The 7,793-nt window shown below is 38.6% G+C and overlaps 1 pseudogene; it reads right to left on the bottom strand.

The window, feature by feature from the left end:
- Window positions 1-4,943: 4,943 nt before the first annotated feature.
- LOC114054012 lies at window positions 4,944-6,402 on the bottom strand (annotated as a pseudogene).
- Between the last annotated feature and the right edge of the window lie 1,391 nt (window positions 6,403-7,793).

The following is a 7,793-nucleotide window of genomic DNA, read 5'->3' on the forward strand; positions in this document are numbered from 1 at the left end:
TCACTCAGCTATTAAGTGTCTGAGGCCAAATTTGAACTCAGGAAAATGAGTCTTGCTGATTCCAAGACCAGTACCCTATCCACTGTGCCACCTAGCTGCCCACACTCATAATCAATGGAGTTTTAAGTATCTTAAAATGTCGACTTAAATAAGACTAGTGAGTTTAATAACAAAAATAACTTTCACTGGGTTCATGGGCTATTACTAAGTTTATCCTACAGAAGGTAAGAGCCAACTAACCAATGATTTGGCAGCTACATGGCTCAGTGGATAGAGCTCTGGAACTGGAATCAGGAAGACCTGAGTTCAAATCTGACCCAAACTGTTGCTAGCTGAGTGACTCTGGATAAGTCATAGACCTCTTTCTGCCTCAGTTTACTCAACTGTAAAGTGGGGATAATAGTAACTGTCTCCCAAGGTTATTGTATCATATTAGAACATATGTGTAAAGCACTCAGCATAGTGCCTGGCACATACTAAGTACTTAATAAATGCTTCTAAAAATTATATTTCAAAAGATCTGTGATCTCACAGGTACTTTCTCCTCTATGGCAAAACTAAATCTCTCTATGACTTTTTATTTTGTGCTAACCTGTGTATTTCTTTAAACCATCCATCTATCCATCAATCAACAGGTAATTATTAAGTACTTACTATGTGGCAATCACTGTGCTAAGTACTGTGGTTATAGAAAAAAAACGTGAAAGCAGTCCCTGTCCTCAAAAATCTTATATTCAAAGGGGAAGAAAGTATGTATAAAAATAGATATATAAGATACATACATAATATGTAGAAGATAAATAGAGAGGACAGGAAATCAGGAACTAGCACCAAAGAGAAATGGGACCATCTTTTTACAAAATTACAAGATCATTGTTCACAGAACCATAGGTTCAGAGCTGGAAAGGACCTTAGAGATCATCAAGTCCAACCCTCCTTTTACAGATAAGGAAACTGAGGACAAGAAAGGATGAGTCATTTGCCCAGGTTCACAAAATAAGTGTCTAAAATAGCATTTAAACTCAGTTCGTCCAAAGTACAAGTCCAGCATTCTACTCACTACTTCAAATTGGCATTTGAGCTGAGTCTTGAAGGAACTCAGGAATTATAAGAGGCTAAGGCACAGAAGGTCAATCCCAGAATAGAAGACTGGTAGAAGATCTTTTTGGAGAAGAAGGGAAGAAAATCACCAAAATAGTTGAGCCATCCTTCATTCTTGATACATGTACTGCCCACCTATTTTCAGTTCCTCATCCACAGAATGAGCTGGAGAAGGCAATGAAAAACCACTCCAGTATCTTCGCAAAGAAAATCCCAAACGGAGTCATAAAGAGTCAGGCATGACTCAACAACAACAACAACAACAACAAAACTGATGCCCAGAAAAAAGAAATCAATTGCCTAAAGGTATAAATATAGTTAGGGAAGAACCAGGACAAGAACTCCAATCTCATGTCTCCCAGCTCAAAATTCTTTCAACTATATGCGATGAATTTTTGTATAAAAGAAAATCCATAAATATCTGCAAAACCTATGAGTGCAGATACAAGGTACTAAAGCAGGAAGCATTAACTCCTGGAACTCCTATAGTTGGGTTACTTTACAAAAAAAAAAGTAAATTGAAATAATTTAAAGGGAGCATTTGTTTTCTAAAATGTCATGTAATTAGTTTGATGTTTTAAATAAATCACTTGGTTGTTCTATTTCAAACTCAAACAGTGGTATTGTTTATATTCCTAAAACAATTTTGAAAAGAAAAAAATTCCAAGATAGGCATGCATTTTCTTCTCTTTCTCACTACAAAATCAGATGATTTTAGATTTTAGAATCATATAATCTCAGAGTTGGAAGACAGCTCATAGGTCTTCTAGTTTAACTTTCACCTGACCAGATATACTCTCAAAAACATTCCTAATAAGAGGTCATTGACCCTTAAAGAACTGCAGTGATAAAGATTCCAAGCCTTTCAATGGCAGTCTATTACATTCTGGAATAGCTCTAATTGATAGGAAGATTTTCATCACATTAATCCTAAATCTGCTTCTCTGCAGCTTTCATCCATTATTCTAAGCTCTGTAATTTGCCACAAAGCAGGAAAAAAAAATATCTAATTCCTATTGCAGATCATAACCCTACTTGAAGATAGCTACAGGTCCTTGCTGAGGCTAGTTTTGTCCAGATAAAATATTCCTGGCTCCTTCATCCTGTCTTCATATAACTTCCTCTTGTCCCCTAACCATCTAGGCTATTTGTTTCTAGATCCTTTACATTTTGTCAATGATCTTAATAAAATGTGGCATCCATAATAAACATGACACTCCCTTTTGAGGCTGATTTCAGGTTCTTTAAATGTCAACCGGGCTTCAACAATAGAACAATCATTTTACTCTTATGTAATTGATTTTCTATTGTCATTTCAATAATGGCTATTCCTAAGCTATTCTCCCTTCCTCAAAGCTCCCCCACTAACCCTTTCTCTATCTCTCCACAGCAGAACTTGCCTCATACTTTACTGAGAAAAAGAGATATTCTTCCAACAGCTCATTATTCCCCCCCATTCTACATCTTAAATATCCTTCATATAATTGCTCTTTCACTCCTTAACTCCAGTCTGATGAAAAGATGGCCATTCTCCTTGCCAAGACCATCTTCTCTATTTGTATTCATGAGCTTTCCATCTGCCTTATCCCACTCCCCAGCCAATGCCAGTCACCTTGCCACTCAGACCAGTAATCATGCCTTTGAGTGCTTAACCCCATTTTTCCTCTTCCAAACTATAGACCTGGGGGCCTGCTGCCCTGGTTGGTGGTTGCCTCAGTCGCTCACTACTTGTAGGTCCAGCTGTAGCCATGCTTCACTTCATCTTGCTGTCACCATCTCTCCAGTGGCCTTGTCACACATTTACTTTTTATCTTCCCTAAGGCACTTCCCTCTATAATAAAATCAATTTTGCCAATGCTCCAGGAAAGGGTGTGCCAACCCTGTAATTTTGTAAACTCTCCTTGGCCACCACTCCTGTTTATATATTATATGTCTTAATTCAAATATAAGTTCCTTTAAACATGTCCTTTCTCTTGTTTTCATCTGTGCATCCCCAACACTTAACACAGTGCTTTATACATAAGAAGCTTTTAATATATGCCTTTTCCATTCAATCATTCATTCATCTCCTCTGGAATACTGCCCCAACAATCACCTGTCCTCTTTCTCTGCAATCTCTAATCTCTCCCTATCCAAAGACATTCCCTGCTTCTCTTCAATCCTTCAAAACTTCACTTAATTCCACCATCCCCTTAAGCTATTGTTCTGTGTCTCTCCTATCATCTGCAAACAAACTCTTATAAAAAGCTATCTACAATCTTTACTTCCTTCTCCTCTACTCTAAGTTACTTTTCAATCACTTGCAATCTGGTTTCCTAACTCATCACTCAAGTGAAACTGCTCTTCAAATTATTCTCCGCGCGCTCTCTCTCTCTGTCTCTCTCTCTCTCTGTCTCTCTCTCTCTCTCTCTGTCTCTCTCTCTCTCTCCCCCCAAACTAACATTTACTTCAGATAATATATACCCAGTATAATTACACATGATAAAAAAAAAATCCTGTTTGCCTTGTCACCCAGAAAATTTGGAACAACTAACAGTCCTCTAGCCTAGCACACTTTAATTAGCACAGTCTGTCTCTTTCTAACTCCTGTTATTAGGAAAATAATAAACTCTCAGGCAAGTCCAGAGGCAGTCTCCTGAACCACATCTATCAAGCTGACCCTTTGGTCTCAGAGTGTGATCAAACACAGCTTTCTTAAGCTCAAATATCATAATGTTAATAAATTGTTTATTTAAACAACAACAAAAACACACTAAACCACTCCTAGGAATGCAATTTTTAGAAGTGCTCGTTATATTTCTGGATATTTGCATTAACAATAAGGTTAGCACTGGAACAACCAAAACATACTTTGATTAAATAGAATCAACCTTAAATTCCTAAATTATTTATATCATCTAAATATTGTAATTTGTATGTGATTTGGGGATCCTAGGAGATCAAATTCTTCCCACAATAGAGAGTTACAGGCCTACTTCAGTTTAAAACAACTAAGTATCCTTTTCAGACATCACCAACTCAGAAAAACGTAAGTTTAAATTTTGGGCAGAAACTATGTAACGTCTTTCAGACTCGTCTCCTGGGAAGGTATTAGGTGTAAATGCTTCCATCTGTGGTCGGCCAACCACAGATGAGATGTTCTCCTCTTCTCCTTCTGACAGTAACAACTGGTTAGGGTAAGAATTACTCAAGTCTGTTAGCTTCTCCAGTCAATTTTCATCAAGGTAAATTACTGAATCTGAGTTAACTATGGTTGCTGCGGGTCCACTGGACCCTTTGATGCTCCCCATCCTCAACTCCACCTTGGTCCATGATACCGTTTTGCACATACAGCTCAAGAGTACAGAGAAGAGTAAGATGATAGTGATCCCAATTACAAGCCAGTTATACACTGTACACCTTCTGCAGTAAAAGTACACAGACCTATTGGTCCAGAAAGTTATCACATCACAGCATGTGATGAAATTTGATTCTGCTGGTTGATGGATTTTGGGGGCTGCACAGCTTAATTGAAGCCCAGAACCAATCTCTGGTCTTCACTCTCTGTGCCCAGGGCAAAGGACACCCTGCCACAAAGATTCCCTCACCCACACTCTAATTACACCTCTGACATTAACTATGACTTCTGCAACACAGGAAAGGAACAAAAACAAGAAACTGTGAGCTTCAGGGCAGGAGCTACTATATCTGGAGAGGGTCAAATTCTCCTCTGGTACCACACATCCCCTGTAGCCACAAATTTGATAGTTTCCCCAAAAAGTTACCATCTTTGGGAATATTTCATCTGTGCCAACTCCAAGGAATACAATCAGAAAAAAAAGAGAAATGGCGACAAGGAGGGCTCAGTTATGTTTGGTTATTTTCTCTCTTTGTAATTTATATTTGTCTTTGATGGTTCCTTCCCAATGTTTTTTCACCATTATAGAGCCTCACTGCTGCCTGGGCATCTTGAATTGAACAGTGACTTGACAGCTACTTTTTGATACCAATAATTTTCTCACTGAGTCAAGTCAGAGATGATTTTACATTCTTTACTTGTTTCCTGAAATGTTTATATTTCTGTATGTCTTTGATCTTCTTTTGAGAATGATCAAGAAGTAGACTCTTAAAAAGTCATTATGCAGGGCATGTCCAAATAGAATACTGCCTTTAAGCAGGTCTGCTACCTCCTTCTGAACAACCTGGCACTTTTCTCCATGTTTAATGTCCTCTGGCCAAATCCAATAATCAGTCACTTTCTCTGTTGGCTTGATGTACTTGCCATAAACAAACTTCGCAAACTGGTTCACAACGAACACAAGGCAAGAATGTTTTCTTCTCCATTTGGCCCTGCTTCCCAGCATCTCACAATCCATGATTACAGCTCTGGTCATGCCTTCAAATACCCTTTCTTTCACCAATGATAGATTTCTTTTCTTCAGACCCAGTTTTGTTTCGTTGGGGGTAGGAGGGGTGTATTTTTGCAGCTTCTTAGACCAATGGCAGCTTCAATATCTTCAAGGATCTACAGCATCAAATCAGATGTCTGATTCTGGTGGTAGAGGAAGAACTAATTATTCTGTGTTCTTCTTCTCATACCTGATGTCCCCTAATTTCTGGTGAAGGCCGCCATTTTTTCTTCTCTTGGTTTTCATTCCATTGCCCATGCCATTTGTTTCATTGAACTTTTTTATGAGGGGAAACCTTTATGTTGTTCAAAGACCCCAAAGGAACAGGGGCCTTAGAGGAGGGTTGGCCTATTTTGTCTGCCAGATTTGGTAGTTCTGCATCACCATGTTCTTCCTTTTCAAAAGCACTTCTGCTGTTTTGGTGGTGGACTTTGGGTTTTTCCCTAGGGTTCCCTTTAGTTAGAAAGGGATTCTTCTGGATTTGGTGCTTTTTGTTTCAACAGATCCTGCAAAGCTTTCTAGTTGTGAGAAAATTCTTGCAGCCCCTAGCAAGACTGGCATCATTATTCTCCTGTTTCTTGGAAGTTTCTATTGCTTATGGGGGTATTTTTCCTTCCAGAATTTTCTCCCCCAATCAGGCTTCTTGACAAGCTCTGGCTAGGCCACAGCGCAGCCCTCGTAGTTTTCCTTCCTTTCCTTCCTTTCCGGCCTTCACTTTCATCTCGCTGCCATCCAAGGGCCCCCAAGATGCTCAAGCCCTCTGCTGGCCCAAAGGCTTAGAGTCCCCTTTCCTGCCCCTCCAAAGAGAGCAGTCAGTCTCCTTTATGGAGAGGTGAGCGGGTTCCCTGCTCGCCCGTAGGAAGCCTCTGGGCTTCCGTAGCCCAATCACGGGCAGCTTCCGGGCACCACGCATCACGCAAGCATGCACGCTCGTGCACACGCATGCGGCCCTCCCCAGGAGCTTTAATAATCTCTTAATTGACAAATCAAATGGTCTTCCTCAGTTACCATTTTTCTTGACTTCTGCATATCATTTGGCACCATTTGTTACCCTTTCTTTACACTGTCTTTTTTTCTTAGTTTTTATGCCGTTCCTGTGTCTTGGTTCTCCATCTATATGTATTTTATTACATTTAGCCATATCTTCCCCCTTCTGTCCTTTTTAGATATGAATGTTATCATCCAATATGTTAGTCCCCCCCTCCAATCTGATAAACATGTTACTTTTAACACAATATGTCATTCCTTACTTAGGACATGGTATGTCATTCCTAAATGTATACCTGGGATATTGCACAAGAGACCCCTGTCTGAATTAAGAGATTAGTGACTATTTTGAGGCTCTGATCACTTCATCAATTCTCTTCACTACAATCCAGTCAGTGGTTATAGTCACATGTGGGGCTACAATTTCAGGAATCCATATATACACTAAACAATCTAACTTTTCTCATCAGCACATACTATTAATACAACGACTATTATGTAGGGGTCTGTGATTTTTTAAATTTTTTTTAACCTTAAAAAAGGAACCAAATACTTAAAAGGTTGGGGAAAGATTATCTCTACATTTTTTCCACTAGGTAACCTGATTAAAAAGTAAATCCAGTAAGATTGGCATGATCTATTCTTGATGAAGCTATGCTGACTCTAAATGATATACATTTCCTTTTCTAAATGCTCACATACCATCTCTCCAATAGAATTTTGCCAGAAATCAAAATCAAATTCTATACTTGCAGATTTCACCTTATTTCCATTTTTTTCCCCAATGAAGACAGCATCTGTCCTTCAGTCCTGTGGCACCTCTCCAACCATCCATGATCACTGTCAGAAGCTCAGAAATTATCTATTTTGTTATCCTGGAATATAGTTCTTTCAGACTTGTAGAAGAATTAATTGAGGGAAATTAGGCACTCTCTTTACTGTTTCTTCAACTATCTTTGGTTTTCAATCCTTGTTAAACATATTTCATTCTGCCCTTCCCAGTAAGAAAAAAAAATAGAAATAAAAAATATTAGTAACAACAACAATAAACAGCATCTCTAAATACTGTAAAATTTACAAAGTGTTTTAAATATGTTTTCCTGTGAGGTTTTTACACCAACCCTGTGAGATACATGCTCTAATTTTCTTTATTTTATGCATGAGGAAATAGTCTGAAAGAGTTTAGTGACTTACTTGCTTGGGGTCACAAGTCTGTTAAGTGTCTGAAGAAGGGTTCAAACTTAGACTTTCTTGAGTCCTGCTCCATTGTCCATTGTGTTACATAGATTCTTAAAATTGAGTGATTCATTCTTTTTT

Source organism: Vombatus ursinus, unplaced genomic scaffold, assembly GCF_900497805.2.
Source record: "Vombatus ursinus unplaced genomic scaffold, bare-nosed wombat genome assembly UNPS02014812.1, whole genome shotgun sequence".
NCBI lineage: Eukaryota > Metazoa > Chordata > Mammalia > Diprotodontia > Vombatidae > Vombatus > Vombatus ursinus.